The sequence below is a fragment of the Parasteatoda tepidariorum genome, chromosome 2 (assembly GCF_982258835.1).
Source record: "Parasteatoda tepidariorum strain Cologne lab strain chromosome 2, Ptep-v5.0, whole genome shotgun sequence".
Classification (NCBI taxonomy): Eukaryota; Metazoa; Arthropoda; class Arachnida; order Araneae; family Theridiidae; genus Parasteatoda; species Parasteatoda tepidariorum.
Window position 1 is genome coordinate 90591595 of NC_141756.1, and position 24108 is coordinate 90615702.

Sequence of the window (24108 nt, forward strand, 5' to 3'; positions counted from 1 at the left end):
TTTAACAGATTGTAATTATTCGAAGTAAGCATTTATTGCAGACTAGTACTAAATTTCATGCAACCTGAAATTCTTTCGAATTGAATCTAACAATTATCAACTTCCATTATTCATTAGCAATATTCGAAAAATTTCCCCCTGTCAAATTCGCAAATATCTGCGAATTAGAAACTGGTATCTTTGCAGAATTGGCAGATATGCATGAAATTTCATGCTAACTAAAATGCGTGCAATATAAAAGGTTTATAATGTTTTGACATCAATATTGTAAAATATATAGTTATCACTTTAATTACTTATTAGTAGTATTTTGAAATAATTGATTGATCAATTTATATTCGATCGATTCTGCATTAAATACCGTTATCTAAATACAGAGTTTATCAAGCAACTATTCGGAAATAATTGATTGGGCGACTTAGCATTTAGAAGATAGTATTTAATGCAGATATGTATGAAATTTCACTTGTGCTGGAAATTCATATTCGAAGGAAATAAATGCTTCTTAATGCGCTTACGTCAATAACATAAAATATACAATTACCATTTTCATTACTCTTCAGCGATACTCAAAAAGAATCGATTGGGTAACTTCACAAGCACGTGCCAATTAGGAGGCGGTATTTATTACAGATTGCACGCCACGACTGTACAATAAATAAGCCTTGAATCATCAATATGTATGTCTCAGCCTATCAGAAGGAAAGATTTTGAAGAATTATTGATACTCACGCGTAAGGTCAATTACCTTCAATGTTCCGGTTTAAATTAGGCTTAACTTAGTACAAATCTTTTTCTATAAAGAACCTTTTTGCAGTTCTGATCGTGAGTTAGGGTAGTTATTCCATTTCTTCTTTGCTTTGAAGAACATCTGAGATATGTGAAGTTTCTGTCTTATTTATGTTTTCTAGGAGAGAAGCAATTTGCCGAACTTGTTCTCAACTATTTTTTGAGGAATTAATCAGCTATAAGACCTCCAACTTCTCAAATCACCCTCAGTCTCATAGGTCACCGTGGGGTGCCGCTGCATTCGGAAGGAGGTTCGACAGGAATTAGACAGGCCTCTTGTTGGTTTCTGATATTTATTAGGGAAATATATATTCATGAATATGCGGAGGGATGTTTTCCCAGGTTTTGAGTATGTAAATTAACCGAGTAATTTCCAATTAAATTGTAAATATTTCTTTCTTACAGAACTGTAACGATGTTGATTCATTGAAAAAGTTTCTCAACTGCGTCTTCAAAAGAACCAAATATGGAATGACACAGGTGAGGGATAAAAATAATTGCGAGAACTGATTTAAAATTTCCTCATTCATTGCTCACATTTGCTTAAATTTATAAAAGGTGTTTCTAACATAGATAAACATTTATTATTATAATTTGATTATGCTGCAAATTTTTAAAAAAATTATTGACTGATTTTGAAGACAATTTGATTAATGATAATTAATTAGAACGACGACAACAGTAAATCTAATTGTTAATCTTCATTTATTTTCTCGCTGATATATTATAATCTCCTAATAGCATGCCATTTCTTTTCCAAATCAACTTTTTGTTACATTTTGTTTTGCTACAAAGAAACTATGACACATAGAAATGTGAAAATATGAGGTATATAGAAAACTTTCCAAGGAATACGATGGAATAAAAAAAAAATTTAATAATCGGTACTTAACTGTTGAGTTATTAACAATTAAACTAATAATAAAAAAATTATACGGCCAACTTTGCAAAAAAGTACCTTTATATTGTTTAAATGTTAAGCACCGAAAAGACGCCTAATTTTGTTGGTAAATATGACATCAAGAGTTTTTGGAAATTTCCCTTTTTTCTTCGAAAGTCGTTTCAGTTTTAAGTGCTTTTTTTCAGCTAATTTTTCTTTCTTATTGCTTTGAAGCATGAACTTGCATCCTCTGTTGCAGAAAAGGAAGAAAAATGCATTTATCTTTCAAGCTAAATATTTTACAAGTTCTATCTTCTTTTTTTTTTTTTGTTTCTTTTGAAAATTTAAACAGAAGAAAAAGAAAACGGAATTGGTTGCCATAATATCTTCGATACTTTGCTCAATTGCCGTTTTACAATTCATTTTTCTCATTTAGGAGAAAGAAGAAAAAAAAAACGCTTCGGATAATTATTGTTACACAAATCTCTTATCGCAAATAATATTAGAATAACTTATATAAAAAGGAATATATATTTTTTTCACTATAAATCCTGCTTCACTGCGAGAAGCAGATATAACTGCAAAATTGGGTTAGGTAGTGAAGCGAGCTCGGGCGGAGTCTCCTAGTTGAGTAAAAATTAACTAATTTATAAACCTTGCAAAATAATTAGTTTAGGCAGTTGTTTTTTAATTTCAATGCTAAAAGAATGCATTCATATTTTCGTCATTATATATGATAAACAAGACTTTAAAAATGTCTTACTACTTACAATTTAATGAAGAAACGCATCTATGAAATGTTAAATAAATACTCGAAAAATAAAATTAAGTACGATTGACTTAGTGAAAAAAAAAACACTCGCTTTTTTTAAGACAGGAAGTTTCTATGCATGAGGCAGTAGCTATTTTATTTTTCAATAGAGCATTATTAATCAAACCAGCAAATTGTTTAAAAACATTTAGATCATAGTTACGCCATTTTTTTCGGTCAATTTCCAAAGCTTCGAGATTTTTATACATCGATCTAAAAGGAATAAATTCGATCATTATCTATTTTAGAGTAAATTGCTTATATGCTTTTATTAAATGGCCTTTTATTAGCATCGACTATTATTAGTATCGACTATTATTAGTATTAGTATTATTAGATTATTATTAGTATAGACTAACTGTTAGAGACTGTTAGAATCAACTAAAGAAACCATTATTAGAACCAGCTTGAACTGTATTAGCATCTTACTGATATGCATGATTAAAAAATTAGAAGTACAAAATTAGTACCTTTTTGAAAAGTTTTTTTTATTTCCAATGAGCTGCACAATCGTTCTTACCGATGAGCAGACCTAGTGCGTTCTCCAGAGGTAGTATCCACTCTTTCAGGACCACCACAATGGGTGAGATACCGTAGGTCATGTTAATTTTGACGTCCAGTTTCTGCCACACTAGATGGCAGCACCGAGACTCTATTTGGATGCTAAAGTGCACTAGGAATTTAATTTTGCCGGAAATGCCAAGAGCCAATAAGGCACTCCAGGGATCTTTCACATGCCGCATAATCATACGACATGGCCGCTGAGGATTTTCTGCATCCCGAAAATCCGGTGTCTGGGCCGGGGATCGAACCCGCAGACTTGGGCTCAGAAGGCCGACGACAAACCAACTGAATTAACTTACAATCAAGAGGTCGAGTTTCAAATTCCAGAAAGTATATTAACCAGTTAATTGATAGCGCATGCTGTAAATTACTACAAAATAATGGAGATGACTGATGAAGGAGCAACTGTTATCTCTCTTCATAATAAAACTTAATAAAATATAAAATTATGACGATTTACTGAAGGCAGTACGTAAAGTTATTATTATCAATTATTATCAAGATATTTTGACAGCTTTCATTATTAAAACGTTAACGCTAATTGTGTTTCACAACGCATTTGAAAAAATTTCCCAACACTGTAAAAAATACTTGTTGTTTTTTCTAAATTTTCGAGTAAATTTAGTTTTAGAACAGCTTTGTCACCACTTTTAACTCTAATCGTTAACGGATTAAATCCATCAGTTGAAATTCTAAATTTTGCCGTGCAGTTTTGCGTTTCATAATAAACTTTACCTTTTTCTTCAATCAAGTTATGATTATTTTTTGTGATTGCTCTTACTTTTGTAGCAATTACTTTATGGTTTTGAACGTCGTATATATAAAACTGCGATTCAATCTAATTGTCAAATAGATACGAATTCTCACTATCATAATTTCTTCATAACAAAATGAGTAGGCCACAGTCGTTCAAGGGACTATTCCATTGACCCTCCCATTAAATCTTGACCCTCCCATCAAATCTTGACCCTCCCAATCATCTCCCAATTCAGGTTCGAATCCCAGAAATGACTGAGCAATACAGATTCAGCTGACATAAAATATTCCTATCTGGTGCGAGGACAGATTTACGTCATAACTTTTGCAGAGAAAACTTATTCCCATATGGTAAAAGTCTGTTGAGACACCAGATTTTTGTTGCATAAACTTATTTTACTATGATAAAAAATCAGTCTAAACAAGGATTTTCTTCGTAAGCTTTAAGGAAAAAACTTGTTCTTGAATGTTAAAAAACCGTCAAGACTACGGATTTACTTCATGAATTTGACGGTTTTACACAACTAACCCATCTGCCAGTTTAAAAAACCGTAATATATTTATTTATTTATTTGCTAATTGTGAGGTTAAGATTACGGTTAACGTTAGCCAAATCTCTGCAACGGTTATATTTAATTTTTGAATTACAATTTCTAAATTAATTTTATATTTAAATAAACTAGGAGATAAAGTAGGCTAGCATTAAATTTTCTAAATTGATACAAATATATCCAAAAATTATAATAATTCGGAGGAGATTTTTTTTAAAAAAATATTTGCTTTCTAATATATTGTATACATTTTTTAAATCTAAAAATTCAAAACTAGATTATAAAATGCACAATTCCATAATAACAGCCGTTTTGGAGAATCGAGTAATCGAGCAGAATAATTGAACTAAAACGAGGGAGATGAAAAATTGGAATTGCAGTTCACCTATCGTTTGCTAAAGCAAGATGGCGGATAATGGCTTTTCGCTCTGTTAATTTCAAAGGTCTTCATTGCTTTTTTACTCTTCATATTTATTCGAAATGTATCCTAGTTCATCCTTTAACGTTTTTAATATCGAAAATGAATTGTCAAATAAAGAAAGCTCTTTTCAAAAACGAACCGAAGTTTTAGAAATGAGAACATCGCTTTTATAAATGCATGGTTGAATCAATTATATTGTCTGTAGAGTTGTGTTGAGTTGCACAATGGTTTACCGCTGCCACGGAAGCGAAGAATAATCTTGAGGATATTTGAAAGAGTTTATTTCAACTGTACTTTTCCCAGACTGTTCTTTTGTTGGAGAGTATCTACAAATAGACGCAGCGGCGAATAGAAATGCTTTTAATAGATAGTTTAAATGCACTGACAAACATTTTTGATGAGTTCACTGAAATGTGAAACTTTTTGAAAAGCAATAAGTGGTATTAATTGTAGAAGAATGATCATTTTGTACTTTTACAATTAAATAAATCCAATCCATAAGTGATCTAACACAAATTTACTTAAATGCTTAATTATTTTAAAATGGAATGATATACTCCAAATTCTTTGAAACAATTTGGCAAGTCATCAATTAAAAAAATAAATAAATGAACTTAATTTTACTATTAAAAAACAAAATAAATCAAAATTTGTAATTATTTAAAAAAATGTAGTAATAAGCAATTGGAAACCTGCAAGTGACATCATCGTCGGTGAATCGTAGTATTTGTCGATTTTGAAGCTAATTTGGTTTGACACACAAGCGTGACGTCGCTGACAAGCATCCAATTAAATCTAACTTAAATCACATGGTTAGGCATAATCACTTCATTTCTAGAGTTGCAAGTACCCAATTAAATTCTTTTAAGTTTAATTCAATGACTGTAGTTTTGTGCTAAACTTTAAGTATTAAAAGTGCACAAATATATTTCTGCGCAGAACTTAAAATGTTTATGTCCTCTAAATTGAATGATGACGTGACTAACTACATAACAAGAAATAATTTTTAATGCTTTTTAAAATCTTCCATCGAGACTTACGAAATTAAAAAATTGCAATCACTTTTACAAACTTTAAAAGTAACCATCTTTGGCTGACCTAAAACACGTTTTGAAATTTTTGCTGTGGGCCGCAACTCATCCACAGATATTAGAAAGATTATGCATAGAGTTTGTCTTACGTAAACTGTACCCTTAACCTTATTTTCTATCCCACAGAGGCGCTGTGATTTTTAAGAAAAATTTCGCATATCCTCTGTTAAGTTTAAAAAACATTGGCCTTAGAGTTTGGAAGAGCCGTAACGCTTTACAAAATCTCACTATTTTATTCCATTCTTTCCACTATTCTATTCCATTCTTATTCCACTATTTTATTCCATTCTTTACTTCTTTTAGGGACACTAAAATTTAATGAGATTTATCACAAATGCTTGTTTCTAATATGGAAAGATCGGAGAAATCTTTGAACTGAAGTTTGGTGAATAAGGTGACCATTCGTGTGCTGCAAGAGTCAGAAAAATGTGAATCGTGCCATTTAATATTTAATAAACTCTGTATTTAAATGGTCGTAAATCACTCTGAAGATTAGTTTTAAGATACATGAAGAAATACAAGTCTGGATGCTTTAAAACATGTAATTATAATGAATCAACTAATTAAAGCATGAGTCCCATTTCTAAGCAGCTCTTTGAGCATTACAACATCGACTACAGATTCCCATTTTCCTTCTAGCCCCATTTATGGACTCTATTTTTAACGGTCCTGGTAGAAATGCCATATAACAGTGTTTCCCAAACTTATGACTTTTGTGTACCCTTTCTAAATTTTTCGTAACGCTGTGTACCACTAATGAAAAAAATTACTATATTTTTTAAGAAATATATTTATTTTTACTATAAAAAGATTGCACGAAAGTTAAAAATCACAACTGGCTGTTGACACCACTAATTATTAACCGTTGACTCTGCAAAAAATAGTCAATCGAAAAATACGAAATCGCAAATTTTCATGGCTAGCTTTGTTTTTAAATAAAATGTTTTGAAATTTTCGTTTGTTGCAAGATATTTCGCATAAGAACGCGTACCTCCGTTAGACTGTTCCCGTATCCCTACGCGTACCACACTTTGGGAAACACTACCATATAATATTGACTCCATTCAGGCGACGTGGATCTGAACTGATACCCCTCTCTCCAAACACTGATGCAACAACCAACAAGAGAATGTTCTCCTACGACTTAACGTGCACCGAGCACTTTGCGTATGCAAGCCGATTGTTTTGCCGGACGTCAGGTCGATAAGAAGCTGGATAAAGCTTGTCGATACGAATTCCACACCCGGCTCACCTCCAGCACGTGGTATTTGTATTTTTTTTATTTTGAATTTTTCCATTGTTTAGCTCTCTGTACATGAGTAATTTTTAACGGTAATCGCTTCTCATAACACGTTACGCCATATGCTTAGAACAGAAATTAAAAATTTTGAAGGAAGTGAATAAAAGAGTAATTTTTTTTCACAATTAGTCCAATATTTATTATTTATGAGTAAATAATTGTAATAGCTTATGTGTATTCACGATATAGCGACCTTTATCCCACGTTATAACGTCCATTTCCGTTTGTAGCACAGGATTCGTTATATGGAGCGTCTACTGTATTAACGCATCGGTAATGCCATGAAAACTTTATATTCGAAATTAAACAACCAATCTAATTCTAAGTTTTCGACTACCAATGTTCAACACAATTTTACATGATGAAGGATTTTCTGATGGAACTAATTCACATTTGAGTTACATGCAGAGGAAGACTACGAAAACCTTCCATGGTTAATCTGTAGCAAGGGGTTACTAACCTAAGATCCGGCTACAACTGGGGATATTTTACGTCGATCTGTGCGAGCTGGATGAGGAATTTATATCCACCAGTAGTTGTTGAGACTCGAACCTGAGTGACTTGGAGACTTGTTGGGAGAGCGGTCTTCTCGTAAGATTTAATCGTTTCTTAAAGTATTTTCTTTATTTTATAAGTTTACTAGCTTTCTCTTTCTTTTTTTTTCTTTTGTCCCGTTCTAAACGAAATTTGTTCGTTGATACCAGATGCCAGGAGACGAAGTTTTAATTTAGCTTCTTTTTACTTATTATTTATTTATTTTTACAACTATCTACTTAACTTTAACGAATCATTATCATGGAATTTAAAAAAAAAAATACTCAATTCATTGCAACCTCTCAATCTCAGCATGAAGGATATTCCGCAGAATATAAATATCTATCCCAGTAAGAATTTTATTACACTCCCACACGCAATTATACCGCAATTAACGAATAAAAAAAAAAATCTATTTCATTTGAAAATAACATTATAACGAATGAAAGACGAATCTCATTAAACCCGACGAATCACCCGAACCACTAATGAATTCTCGCCGGAAAACAAATCCCATTCTCTTAATTTTTAAATAAAATTTATACCAAGATCTATCTGAATCGGTTTCACCTCGGGGGGCTCCCTGAACCACCAGATGCAATAGAGGAAATGCATTGCCGGTGGGAGGGCGCACTACAAGCAGCAAGAGCCCTCGTTTTTAGTGGTCAGCCCATGGGGGGTCCGTCCGCATGGTCACGTGGGAAAATGGATTGAAAGGGGGGATGCTAAAATCTCGCCCCGGCATTGATAGATTTAGAACTGAAAGAGCTATCTGATGGAATATACACGAAGTAGTGGTTTTCTCAGTGGTGTTATTCGCAGCGGGGGTCATCTCGGTCGAACACTACCTTCATAGTTAGCAGTGCATTTATTAACTGTATGCGTTTTTCTCATTCTCAGCGGGATTTCACTGTGTACTATTTGCGTTGAAATATAGTCCTAGTATATATATGTATATTCGTTTTTATAAGAGAAGAATATATATTTTTTGTGTAATATATTTAGATTTTTTCCCCCAGTTATAACCAAAGAACACCTGTTTTTATCCATGGGGGTAGTAATTTTGTATGGGGGGTGCAACTGTAGGCAACATATGTTTGATAAGGGTGGAATATAGTCGCAAACTATTTCCCCTTTGACGGGATTTTTCCGACTACAGATTTGTTATTATAACTGTATATGACAAGTGGGGGAATTGTAGTGATGTATAACTTTAAAAGATATTGTTGATTTAAGAGGATTAGAAAAAAAAAATATTGCTTCGGTTGAAAATAAAACACGGTAAGTAAGATCTCAATTTAATGCTCCCCTTATTTCATTAAGTGAAATTTAAAATTTTTTTAATAATATTATTATAAATTTTAAAAGTAGTCGACTTTGAAAAAATAATTAAACACAATCAATATTATAATTTATGTTTTGTTTGTAATGTTTACGTGATGTGCATATTTTTATTTAATACAATAATTCATGCAGCTCTTTTGTTTTGAAACATGCTCGCTCTTACTAAATTTGTTTTTATTGCTAACATATGTTCTTCATTTATTTAATTTACATAATTTCCATATTTATGATTTTATTCAATTTTTGCATATGCTTCTAAAAACTATTGTAGTTGCTATCATCTCGATGTCCTTAAAAAAATAGTTTATCGTTTATCAGATATAAAAGATTTAACCTTTCAGTTAAAATCGGAATTTACCTCTTGGAAAATAGCTTTAATTGTATCCTTCTATAATATAAAAACATGATGAAGTTATCACGCATAAATATTTTCAGAAGAAGGAGTCACGTGACAAGACCTATTATAAAAAAGATACAAATATTATTGACTGGAAATTAGTAAAAGTTAGCGCAATATGTATTTATTTATGTCATAAATTCCATCTAAATGTACTCAAAATAAATAGTTAAATAAAAATAAAGTTTTCGGCATCAATTCTTTTTTTACTTATTTATTTATATCACACCACATCGAAAACACCATTTAATGCAATATTGAAGAACGGCTTTAGAAATATAAACTTAATCGTATCCCTCAGGAAGAAAATTTTTCTGGTAAAATTGCCGTACTGTACGGTAAAACAATTAAAGTAAAAAATAATTATAAATCTGGTTAATAAAACAAAAATATACTTTATTTAAACCATTCATTGGGTAAATTTTCCTTTCATATAGTACCGATTTACCGGAAATTCTGGTTTTCATTATAATTCTTATTACCATACATTTAGTAAAAAAATACAAAACTGAATAGTAAATTTAACCGAATAAATGGTTTTCCTTTTACCATACCTTAAGGTATCATGATAAAATGATCAAATTTTACTACATTTACAAAATTTTATTACGCATTATAAAATTATGGTTTATTGTTAATGTTACCTAAATCATTACCAAAGCACCTCTATAAAATTTTCATGATTTTGGTGTCCCCATAAAGCCATAAGCCCGTCAAATTTTACTGTACTCTGGTAGTTTTGACTATAATTTTTTTTCTAATGTGGAAGTTTATTTAGAAATATGAAGGATTTTTTGAATTTTTCTTTTAAACTTAAATTTTTAAATTATGTAGGGTCATTCAATTTATTACATAAACACCTAAGAGTGGAAAAATTTTATGCTTTGTTTATTTTTTGCTGCATCGAAGATAGGAATGGATTTGAAATACCTTTTCCATGGAAGATAGGAGGCAATTGCTTACTTAATTTTTTGTTAACCAAAGAAAAAAAATATGTTTTTAAACTGCAAAAGTATTAAGATTTCTCTAAATAATAATTAAAAAAAATTACATGAGAACATTTACGTAAACAGAAGAAAGTTTGATAATTTTTTTTTTAATTTTTTTTTTCCATCAAGGTTGAGGTTTGAAACTGCTGAAAACATACTTAATATTTGAACAGTGCACCTTGCATTCTATTTGGTAACTTAAATCTAATTGACCCACCATTCGACAAACTTAAATTTATATATTTAAAGACTGAGTTCACAATGAAGCGATTTTTTGGCAAAATTTAATAAACTTCTTAATCTTTTTTTTTTTTTTTAGTTACTGAATGCAAAATAGTGATTGATTGAAACTGATTTAATTTGTTACATTTTAAAACAAGTATTGGACTTAACGCCACTACCCTACTTTGATATTATTATAAAGTATTATTTTAAAATCAATCAAATCACGCCTAGTTGGTTTTGCATTCAAAAATAAATATTTAAAATGAATTGCATATAATATAATTTAAATATCATGCTAACAGGGAAACGAAGATTGGTACAATGTTTTATTATTACAATATTTCGTGACCAGTTTCAGTTTAAAATTTTCAGAAAGAAATTCTTTCTCAAATTTTCGACATTTTCAAATTAGATCGTTATTTTAAAATCTAAAACAAAATCTATGACAGTAATACAATGTAGCTTTACCTATAATTTTCCTATTACTTATAAAATTACCTATGATTTTCTTCTGGTTAGTTCGCAACTGCTAATCATCATCATCAAAAATAACATATTTCATAACGATTAAATAGCATAATGTGAATTATATTATTTATTTTTTAAATAAAACGTGTTATCACCATCAAATCCATATTAAATATCTAACTTCAGTGTAAATAATAATGATATAACTAAGCAATTAAAAATTCGACACCTATATAGTTTCTAATATAACAACGAAAAATATAGATGTTAAAAATTTAAAATAAAACTATTTATTATTTATGATCCATCTATTTCATATACTGCTGGTTGAAAGGCTATATAAAAATCATACTTAAACTATGTTTTTTTTAAAGTATTATAAATTCTAGTTAATATTATTGGATAGTTCTAATAAGAGAATTTGTTTTAGGTTTTTATTAACGAAATAAAGGTAACTAATTATCATATAATTTTTTTTGCTGATTTAACTTAAATAATACAATTTTTTAATTAAATATTTATTGCTAAATTGTTAACTCTAAGAGATTTTCTTATCTTCATTTGTAATTTTTTTTCTTACGCTATTGAAGGTGTTACAGTTAAAATTCTAAGCGGTGTTTCGATTATGCGCTTTAAAAATTTTCACTAAAAAGGAACAGGCAGTGAAAAGTTATATGAAATATTTTAAATGTAATTTTTTTATTTAAAAAAAATTCAGTTTTTTAAAAGGGAAATTTTACTTCATTGCTGAAAGTTACTCCAATTTTCCTAAATTTTTAGCAATGTTAAGTTATTAATTTGAAAGATCTAAACTTTTCACGAAATGAACATTTTTTTATTAATTATTCACTTATTTATTAGATTTATTTTATGTATTTTATTTATTCCATTTATTCTAGTTGGCAAGTTGTTTATTCTATTAATTGAATTTTATTTTAATTTTATTATGTCTTTCTGGTTACAAGGAAAAAAATAACTAGGATAAAATTACCGTAATTGTATGATAATGACGTTTCTGATAAAAAAATAAAAAAAAAATTTAAAAATTCCGGTAATTAAACCAAAATATTCGATACTTAAACCATTCATTTGGAAATTTTCCCTTTTGTATGGTAACGGCTTAAGAAAATTCTGGCTTATAGAAATATTGTTCTTATTACCACACTTTTGGTAAAAATACAAAACTGAAAAGTAAATTCAACCGAATAAATGTTTTTTTTTTCTGTCATGCTCTAAGTATCATTATTAAATCGCAAAATTTTAACACATTTTCTACCAAATGGCATGATAATTAAACCATATTTTATTGCTAATTTCACCAAAAGTATAACCAAAGCGCTTCCGTTGAAATTACCGTGCTTCTGATGTTCCCATTAGAGCCAGAAGCACGGTAAATTTTACATCATTCTGGTAGTTTTGACCGATCATAAATTTTTCTCAGTGAAATAGGCCGTTTGGATCGGACAAAAGTTTACTTTTTGTGAAAGCTACAACAACTGACACGATATTGTTATTTTCTTTCAAAATTTCTCCTAAAAAATTACATTTTTTTTTCAAAGAATATCGATAATTTTTTTTCTTTTTCGACAAGCTTTAATTGCTCTCTTTCATGAATTTTGTGTTTCGAATTCTTCATGCAATATATTTAAAGAGGGATGCTTGCAGCTTGACTTATATGTTAATCACAATATACATTTTTTTAAAAAAAAAATTTATCGTATTATAATTTTTTTTTAAAAAAAATGCATAATTAATATATTGATGTCTTAGATGATTTTACAGAAAATTGACATTAGGAAATGTATATAAAATTCAATACAAAATTTGTATAACAATTCATAAATATTAATTACGCAATTTTTTAATGAAGGCTTAGACCTGTTTATTCACCCTCTGTTTACTGGATAATTGTTTTTTACTCACCTAATCCGCCTCTGCAGTAATTTACAATCTACTTAAACAATCAAATAAAATTCAGTTATCAACTAAATAAAAACAAATTATTTTTAATCTGTAGAAAAATATCATCGATACTCTTTTCATATCAAAAAATTTAAATTCTCTACGAGCCTGCCAGGATTCGAACCTGGAATCTCCTGATCCGTAGTCAGGCGCGTTATCCGTTGCGCCACAGGCCCTCGTGAACTTTTCGTAATTCTTTTTATAGCTTGAGATTTCCTGAAATTTTCATTTTTATTTCGCTGTTATGATTTATTTATTTTCGTATAAGTCATAATAAAGAGGAATGTTTTAGTATTTATTTAATCATATAATGAACTACTATTTTTAAATCATATAATGAACTACTATTTTTAAATCATATAATGAACTTCATTTTTTTTTTCATAATTATTTATTTCAACTTCAATTTAATTATGTATTATACAAAACAACATACGATATATTCTTAAATAAAAATTAGATAACAGTCAGAGTAAAAAAGTAACAAAACACAAATTCGAAATAAGTATTTTAATTTGATGTAACTGTTATAAAAAAGTCGTAAGTTTGAATTGGAGGTTTTGTGTGAAATGACCAAAGTCCCGCGAAAATTTATAGCTAACTTAATACAAAGATTTAAAATCTCAGCGCTTTACCTTTCAATTATTTTTTAAAAAAATATTTCTGTTCTCAAAATGTTCATTTATTCTGTCATAAAAATATTCCGTTCTCAATATTTTTATTTTTTCTGAAACACTGTTTAGCTTTGGCTTATGCATAAAGTTATCTTTCCCGCCATAACTTTATGCATAAAGTTATCTTTCCCGCCATAACTTTATGCATAAGCTGACCGACTACTGTATCCATGCTGTATTGCTGACCAGATCTTGATCTATGCTGTATGCTTGTTTATACAAATAATCACGATAAAAATACTCAAGAAATTTTCTTGTCTAAATTATTTTTAGTGTGTACATAGCATGTATAATAAGATGAAACATTCATTACTTATATATTGACCATCTTCAAAGCTATACAAAAAAGAAGAAAAATCTCTAAGCTAATAAGAAAAAAATTTCTTGGCTAATCTGAATTGTGTAACTGAGCCCGGATAGCTCAGTCGGTAGAGCGTTAGGCTTTTAACCTAACGGTCCAGGGTTCGAGTCCCTGTCCGGGCGGGTTTCATTTTGCTCTCTTATAAAAATAGTTGTATGTTTATTTTCTTTTTTTCACTCCTTAGCATAAATATATTCATAATATTTTGAGATTGCGTTTTAAGATTCATTTCGAAAGCTAAATATTTAATTCTTACTGTAGAATTTACATCATCTGTTTTCAGAGAGCTACTATTTTTTAACTAGGTTTTGCTTTATAATCAAACACCAAATTAAATTTTATACCACCATAAAATATATTATAACTCACTGCACTTTAAAAATTATATTTTAAACAGTTAAAAAAATTGCTTCATTTTCTAGAAGAGCATAGAATTAAGGATTTTTCTTTAAGTAATAAAAGTTTATATTTAATTTTGAGTATTATTTTTTAATTAATAAGAAATAGCATATTTATTTATTCTCTCAAAAGTCTTCATACCTTAATAATATTTAATATAATGTTTTAACTAATTTATATAATAAATCGAAATGTATATCATTTTGATATTAGAGTTCCTATATTCAAGGAAGAAGTTTTATGATTGAAATATTAAATTAGGATTCTTTAAAATTTCCATTTTTCTAGCGTTAAACTTAATACAACGCTGTTTATACAATGTTCAATAAATATATTTACATTGTTGTTACTAGCTTAAATAATAATGAAAAGTTAAAACATTTTATTTATTTTATTGGCTGGCAGATTGATTTTTTACTTTATTATCTATCTATTTTTCAAATTATCTTTTAATATAAGAGTCCTCCTAAAATTGAATGCTCAGGTTTCATGTGTGTTTCCTTTTTTGTGCTCTGTTTATGTCATTTAATAACTTTTTTTTTTATTGGTAAAAAAGGTAGAAAACATACTTTAATCAGACGCACATAAACTTAAATTAAGTAATCAATGCAATGCAATGTAATGTGCAATTTTTTGATTGTAGATTTTCTTTTTACTATTAATTTTATATTTTTCTAATAACCCTTTTATGTTTGTTGTTAAGTAGAATAATTAAAATAAGTAATTGAAATATATAATTAATCATCATTGTTAATATCCTTACACTTGTTCAAAATATTTCAGTTATTTTATTTATTTATTTTGCTAGACGAAAATAATATTTACTTCTTATAACGTTTATTTTTCAGTTAAAAATTTATTTCACCTTACAAAATACCAAACATTTACAAAGATGTGAACTGGTTTAAATGTTTTAAAATAATTAATATGTTTTACCTATAGCAAACAGTTATAACTAAGAGATAAAAACTAAGAGATACACCTTACAAAATGCCAAACATTTATAAAGATGTGAACTGGTTTAAATGTTTGAAAATGATTAATATGTTTTACCTATAGCAAACAGTTATAACTAAGAGATAAAAACTTTATAAAATGTATAATTCTTATTTAAATTGTACTTTTAAGTATAATTTTGCAAACGTTATTTAGATTTCGCAAGAAAAAAAAACTAAAAAAGCAACAAGTGTTTGTAGATTTAGATAATAAAAAAGAAAGGTAGCTATATTATTATACTGTTAAAACACAGAAAAGTTCTAAATTACCAGAAGTACATTAAAAAATGAAGAGATCAGAATTTTCAAATAGCAATCTTAAAGAAATAGTATTACGCATTTTAAATAGTTTATTTGTACTGTTTGTACGGAGACAATATTTTTTAAGTTACGGAGTCAGCCAATAAATAAATAAATAAATAAATACTTTTCCAACGCATTTTCTCCTCTTCGAATTCAAATTTTGGTTTATAACCTTTAAAATATGGAGGTAAAAATAAGCTGTAAGCCACTATGCTGCAAACCTAAGGAATTAGGTTTCAACAATGGTATTAATCAGTTGGTTGAGTAAACAAAAATTTAATACCTCCATATTAATATTAATTTTACATTTTGAATATATCGCTATAACTCTAGAACTGATCAAATGATTTATAAAAAGTTCTAAACGTATTTTTTTTTTTAAAAAAATCATTATTTTAAGCATTTTACCAAAAACCATTTGACTGATTTCATTGAAAATTTGCCCTATGTTATTTGAAATCGTTGGAAGATGCAAAACTTCTTTAGTTACAGATAAAAAAAATTTGATCACTCTGTTAAATTAAAAATAAAAAGTAATAAATAATTATTAAAAAATATTTTCATGAAATATTTTTATTATTACTTTTCATGAAATATTTTTATGATCAGCAATTTTTATGAATTAGTAGAAGAAAAAAAAATGTTTTATCTCTCAATTTGTTTTAAAGGTAGTTGGTCCATTCTTTTGCCTCAGATGTCAGATGATTGGGGTCTGATGTTCAAATTCTAGAAGGAAAAAAATGTGACAGTTTGAAGAAAATATATATTAAGTGTATGTTTTTTTAAAAATAATAAAAATAAAATTTGAATTATATTTAAAGATAAAATATAAACAACAATAAAGGTAACAGAATTTAAAATATATTTACGAATTAGTACTTTATTTTATTTTAAGCTGAATGTAAAACATATAATGACAGTTTGAACAGTTTAAGAATGAGAGGAGGAGAAAAAAAAGTTTAATATGTATGCATAAATTTCAAAAAGTTCCTTTACCTATTTTATTCTTACTTTTTTTTTCAATCTACGTTTAAAAAAATAACAAAAATGTCAAAAATCTGTAAATAAAAAGGAAAAGATTATCATCAACTGATATTTAATGTTTTCTCTACATTTTTTAACTTATTTCATGAGTTCTATATACTTGCAGCTTATGCATAGTAAATAAAACTTATATAACGATAACGAAAAGAATAAGAGATACAAAATTTTTTTAATTAATGCACACAAAAGAATAAATAAATAAATAAAAATATAGGGAAGAGTGCTGTCCTCTGGCTTACACTAATTTAAAAAAAATTCATTCCATCATTTTATTATTGCAAATTTACGTCTTTTATCAATTCATTTTGCTACAAAAAATAAAAACTGGAAATAAATAAAAAGGAAAAATGAACAGACATTGATATATGATAGATAAAATTAAAAATTAATTAAAATTTAGATTATGTTTATTTAAGTACAAAAAAATGAATTAATAAAATAAGTAAATAAAAACATAAACATTACTAAATAATCAAATACATGCTTACTTTAATATAATATCTATGCACACATTTTTTCAATAAAATAACAAAATAAATTGTCAAATAAAACAAATGAATCAAATGTATATAATTTAAAAAGAATGACAGCATTCAAATAAATTCTCCGCTCATTTGAAACATGAAATTAGTGCGAAAAAAGAAATCTAGCAGAGCATGGTTTCGATCCACGGACCTCTGGGTTATGGGCCCAGCACGCTTCCACTGCGCCACTCTGCTTATCTATGGCAAGCGTAAAATATATTCAGGCTTCGTTTGAATAAATCGAACGGATTAATTGATCGTTAAAATTTGCATTTTTTTGCAAAATTCTATTTGTTTAATAGAAAACATTTTCTTTCATAATGTCTTCTAAAATTCCGATTTTATTTTATTTTTCTATATTCTCTGGAAATTTTTTAATGATAATTATATGAATTACAATGTTTGAAAGCTCCTTGAAAAAGAATCTTATAATTCCAGATAAAAACAATTTTGATTTCGCATTAGTGCCTACATGTATTGCATGCACAAGATGTAACATGAGTAAAAGGCCAAAGATGAATATTAAATTTTGCGTGCGGATTAAAATAACAAAAACCTCTTAATGTTAACGTTCTGAAATATGGTAAAAAGGAAAGAAAAATTTTTTTTAATCAATTTTAGAGTACACTATAAGCTAAGTTTCGGTCCATATGATTGATTAGTAAATAGTATTATTTTTTAAATCCGTGGCGCCGTGGCTTAGATGGTTAAAGCGCCTGTCTAGTAAACAGGAGATCGTGAGTTCGAATCTCGCCGGTGCCTAAAGGGTTTCTTTTTTTATTTAATTGAGAAGCTGTTACAGCTTAGTCAGAGATTTAAAAAAGTAAAGAAAAACATTTTTTACTATGATTTTTATCTAAAATTTACAGCGAATGTAATAAATTTATTGTAAAAAGGAGGTCATGAATTCGAATCTCGCCGGCCCTGAAAGAATTATTTTCGTTGATTGAAGAAATATATAAGATAAAATGGTTTTTTAAAATGACTTTTAAATTTTTTTTTTTGTAAAATTGAAATTGAAAAAGCTCTTGTATCTTAATTTCTAACTTAATAAAATTTATCTCTTAAGAATCAAAATATCATATGTGATTAGAATTAAAATTTTTTATAAAGTGTTTTTTTTTTTTTTTTTTTTTTTTTTTGTTCTTAACAGAATATTTGAACTACGATGCAATATTATTATATTACAAACGATATCAGCCACTTCAAAGCTTGTGTAAACAACAAAGCGGAAAAATTATATGGTATGATAAGTGATTAAACACTGTCGGATTTTCAGTTTTTAGATTTTTTTTAAAAATTTTATCTATCTTTTCAAATTTGATGAAAAATTCTTTTTAATTTTTCAAAATCCTAATCACTCATTACAAAGTAGATTAAAAAATTATTTTGTGAGAACCATTCCATTGTGTTAACCTATTTCACTGACTCTTTATTCAAACTTGGAACTTATTAAATTAGGAATTAACTGTTTTCCTCATGTCAGTTATTGAAGCAACATCAAGGCGAACTCAACTCCGTATTATTTAAAGCATTCAATTTATTTTCCATGACAAATATCGTAAAAAAATTATTTTATAGTAAGAGCTTAAGAATTGAAATAATTTATTTTTCGTCTCAGTCATTATTTTTTGCAAGTATTCGGTAGATAGAGTTCTTTAAAATATGTCCAATTTTTTTGTTTCAAATTCAAACACTAAAGAAAAGTTTTGAAAAATTTAGAAGAATTTTATAACCAAATGTGATATGTGTGTATAACTAAAGTGTTTCATTTCTCAAATTACCTAGATAATCTGCTGACCTACTAGGCACACATTAAGGTCTTTTATGATACATCAGCAACGTTTCTGATACGCTTAAATTAACAAAATGTTATTCGTTTATTTTTCGCTATCTGAAAAACAATCAAGTTTTTACAATCAAACAATTCACACACTAATTAAAAAGATCAATCACCTTAAAAACTATAATACAAAGAATGAAATGGTTTAAAATATTATTACAATTAAGGAAATTAACGAAATGTCACTTATCTATCTGGTTTTTTTTCAATGTATAAGGAATAAAGTCAATAAATGCAATAAAAAAATTGGTTAAATGAGAGAAATAAACTTTTAGACTTTAATCTCACGAAAAACCGTGCGCGCATTACCCGGCTGAATTGTAGAAAAATCTTGATTTCACACTTTAGATGATTAACCTTGTTAATCTACAGATTAGCTAGTATTGAAAAACATAATTTGATATTAATCTATCACCTCAATCACAATACTTCAATCGTTTTAAAAACTACAATAGAAAGAATGAAATGATTTAAAATTTTATTACAGTTAAGAAAATTAAAAAATGTCCTTTATTTATTTATTTATCCACATAGGGGAGAGGGGGGCACATGTGAACAAATTTTTTTATTTCTTTATTTTTCAAAAAATATCATCAATTCTCACAGTAAAAAAGTCCATATGTTTACATAGTCTTTTCTTTGTCTTATGGAATGTGAACCCTGGCATGTGAACATGCCAGGGGCACATATGAACAAGATTAAAAACACAAAGTAATCATCATACTTCAAAGAAAAAAATCTTTAGTATATATTTTCGTATTATACTGAAGGGGTTGTAGCTTACTATTTGAATTTAAACTGCACAACAGTACTGTCAATAAGAAAATAATTTTTCAGCTGTACAATAATTTTTCCACTGTTGGGTTTTTCGCATCTTCATGTTTCTCTGGAGAGCCTTTTTCTTTACTCTCTGATACTCTTTCATGCTTTTTTTTTTCATTTTTTCTATCTTTTCATTTGTAGTTTAGCAATTCTATCTTTCTCAGGTGTATCAGTTAATATGCGTGATGCGCGATCAACCATTTAATAAAAAAAAATTTAAAGAAAAAATTAATAAATTAATTATGGAAATATAAATAATAATAATTTTAAATGCATACATATTTTTTAAACTTATAATATCATGAGGATAATAATCTTAATACTATGTAGGGGCACATGTGAACTGTTCACATCTGCCCCAGATGATTTGTTCACAAGTGCCCCATCATCCTTCTTAAACCTTACTTGAAAAATAAAGAATTTTTAATTAAGTACAAAAAAAATTATTGTCATAAACTTACCTGAATGTTCATATAAAGGTCGGCAATAGTTAATTTTAGTTTATTAGTTGATTTATACTATGCTTTCACTTGAAGAAGCGAGTGATTATGATATATACAACACCAGCTGATACAAAGAAATTGTAAGAATAGAACAACAAAATGTCTCATTGTTTTGAAAGTTTTGCAGAGAGGTAGGACTAGTACTGCCATCAATTGAAAATTTTTCAAGATTTTTTATTTCAAATCATATTGGTAAAACATGCCATGTTCACATGTGCCCCCTGTTCACATGTGCCCCCTGTTCCCTGTTTCACTCTCCCCTACATACTTGCTAACTTTTACACTTTTCAAAGAGATGTTCTCCTAGTGGTAGGATAAAGACAACGAAATTGAGATTTTATATTAGTTTTTCGTAAACATTTGGCCAGCAATTAAAAACGCTGTCAAAGAGCTAGCAAGCCTATGATATATATATGTTTAAATTATTCAAATGTAATGGTATTAAAAATGATTTTAAACCGTATTTACTTAATGTGGAATAAAATGTGATTTTATAAACACATTAAACATAAAAAAATTACATTATCACATTAAAAATAAAAAAAATTAAAAACAGAAGAGTCGGCAAGTATACAACATATAAGAAATAAAGTCAATAAATGTGATCAACAAATTGCTTTATAATTAGAGAAACGAATTTTTAAACTTTAACAGCACTGAAATCATTAATACGCACATTGTCTGGAAAAAGTCTTGCATCCACATTTTAACGGATTAACCTTGTTAAACGGCAGATCAGCTAGATGAGCAGAGTAACGGCTTTAGAGATTTACCGGTAACATAAATAAAGAAAAAATTATTTCATATTTTATTAAACTATATTGTAATATTGCAAAAATTTAAAATACATAATGAATTAAAAATTGCTCCTATATTTAAAATGTAATCATCCTGAAGGAATTTATGAATGAAACTGATTTTTGGCTGCCAAAAATTTTGTATAGTTTGTCACCCTCTAAGCATACACCACAGGCCCTTTTATTCACCAGTGGAATCAGACTAATAAAATAATCTAAAATGATTTATTTAAAAAAATTAAAACATCGTTCAGTTATGAAAACAACTCTATTAAAAACAAAAGTGGTAGTTTATTTACGTCGTTCTAAAGCTGCACAATGGACTATTAGCGACGGTCTGGGGATACATCTGTACATGCCATCGCAATTTTGATCCTCTGCAGAGAGGATGGTTCCTCATGAAGTCGAGCACTTTTTGATCGGACAGTTTAAAGAGGACCAATATCTCGCACTCTCGGTTTCTTCGCTGGCTGATCAAAGTGGTCACCCATCCCCGCAAACTAACGTCAACCAGTGATACTTGACTTCAGTGATCTAATAGAAACCGTGCACAGAACAAATTACGTTAAAAATAGATTTAGCAAATGGAAGTCCATTTTTTTAGAAAATTATTTGCTCTCCTGATTTAATTATTCTTTAAACTAAAATGGGTACACTTTAACTAAAGCAAAAATAAATCACGAAAAAAATAATTTTACGAAACAAATTAATAACGTGGTCCTATGTCAGACATAGCCCAACGAAGTACCACCACCACAATTTTATAATATCGGGATGTTTTCGACATAGGGCCGCAAAGGGTTAAAATAAAATGCTGATCACGTGACATTAAAATATTATGCGGATCACGTGACATTACCCTGTGAACAGGGGTAATAAGTGGAAAGGTGTGTTCATCGAGGCATATTATCCCCCATATAACCTCCCTCTTATTTCAAGCATTCCGTGTAACCTAACTCCGCCTTATTGGTCCTGAAAAAATATTTATATCCTTTCTTTTAGATCCGCCCATTAGAATGGTACCTGCAGTTGGAGGGTTGGCTTAATTTTAATATACTACTTCCTTTTTAATCGCCAAATATCTATTTTAACTTTTTCAACTCATGACAAAAATGCTTCTTTATTGCTTAACGTAAATTTACTTTTCCTTTGCCTTTTCCTGTTTTCTCTCTATCTCTCTTCCTTTTTTTTTTCCTTTATTCTTTTTTCCTTTTCTCTGGAAAATGCAAATGGTTTTTCTTATTAAATAAAAATTTAATATGTATGTTATTATATATGTATGTTATGTTAGGTATCTCTTTATTTTTTTTCAAACACTTTTTTTCTCTTTTTTTGTGAAAATGTAATTAATTTTTGGTAATTAAATAATTATTTCATTAAAACATCATAAATACCTTTTTAGATAAATATAAGTTGTTGTTTTCTTCTTTTCCATTTTTTTTCCTCCCTTTTTTTTCTCCTATTTTCCTTCCATCTTTTTTTTCCTTTTCTTTTTCTTGTTTTAAAAATGCGTTTAATTGCAATATATTTTTAATTTAAATGTATTTTAAAATGCATTTTGCTTCAATTTTGATGATTAACTAAAGCATTTAATAAATATTGATTTTTAACCATTGTAGAATAACAAAAGAATGTTATATCGGGTAATTTGCATACATCAATATGAAAGTAAGCCCATTTTTAGTATGATATTCCCCTTGATTTTTTCAAACAATTGTAATTTTGTCAAATTTATATAACTTTTTGTGAGCGATAACAACAGTTCTGCACTAAAAAATGTATTAAGTAAGCCTCAACACCAAAAATGGCACACCAAAATTTAGAAAATTTTATGACGTTTTACTTAATAATAAGACATAATACTACAATTATAAGACTCATGTGCTCGAAAGGACATACTAACAAATAACTTTTTTTTATTATTATTTTTAATTAGTACTTAGTACTTGTTTCCTTGTTTTTAACAGAGGTGAGAAATAATATCATTTTATACAATTATGGAATATATGTCATTCACAAGAACGGAAACACATGCTGTTTAATACTTCAGGAGTTTTATTTTACAACCGGAAATAAGTATAGCAAAGCAATTAGCTGTGACCTGTGCCCTAGGTCTCTTGTATATTTAAATTCTTAGTTTTTAAATGAATAACATATCACGCAGCTGCATAAATTTATGAGCAAATACATTCTAATTTACTCTGTACTTACTTCCGTCTTGTTTGTGTAATTAAACAGAAAAGAAACATGCATATTTTAAAAAATATTTATTATTTACATTTGAAAACAAACTACCCATGACATTACTTTTCTAAATAATTTAATTGCGTTTTTGTATTTTTAATAGCATTCACTGTGCTTTTTATTTAATGAGAAAGGATAAAAAAAGGAAATATGCTTTTAACAGTTACAAAGAGAATTTATTACTAATGTTTAATTTGCATATGCTTATTTAGTTAAAATACAATCTGAGAAATGACTTGTAGAGTTGTATAGATTGCTCGAGGCAAAACGCTGAAAGAACTAGAAATAACTTTAAAAAATAATTATTCTATTTAATTGAAATATTTAAAGGAAATATATTTATGAAAGGATAAAGGAAAGGATATGAAATCTATCTGCAGTTTTATGCGAAAATTACTCTATGGCTAAAAATTATTTAATTTCAACAAAATAATATAAATATTTTTTTCATCTAATGAACTTTTTTATTTTATATATGATATTTATCTTTAGTCTCTGAAACTTCTTGATTTATTTT

General features: G+C 28.1%; 3 non-coding genes across 3 annotated transcripts; 2 read left to right on the forward strand and 1 right to left on the reverse strand.

Annotated features, from left to right (window-relative positions):
* Nucleotides 1-13185: 13185 nt before the first annotated feature.
* Nucleotides 13186-13258, reverse strand: TRNAR-ACG (transfer RNA arginine (anticodon ACG)). Its single transcript has one exon. It is a non-coding gene; the product is annotated as a tRNA-Arg (tRNA).
* Nucleotides 13259-14166: 908 nt separating this feature from the next.
* TRNAK-UUU (transfer RNA lysine (anticodon UUU)) lies at nt 14167-14239 on the forward strand. The gene has a single exon. It is a non-coding gene; the product is annotated as a tRNA-Lys (tRNA).
* Nucleotides 14240-18070: 3831 nt separating this feature from the next.
* TRNAT-AGU (transfer RNA threonine (anticodon AGU)) lies at nt 18071-18144 on the forward strand. Its single transcript has one exon. It is a non-coding gene; the product is annotated as a tRNA-Thr (tRNA).
* The last annotated feature ends 5964 nt before the right edge of the window (nt 18145-24108 follow it).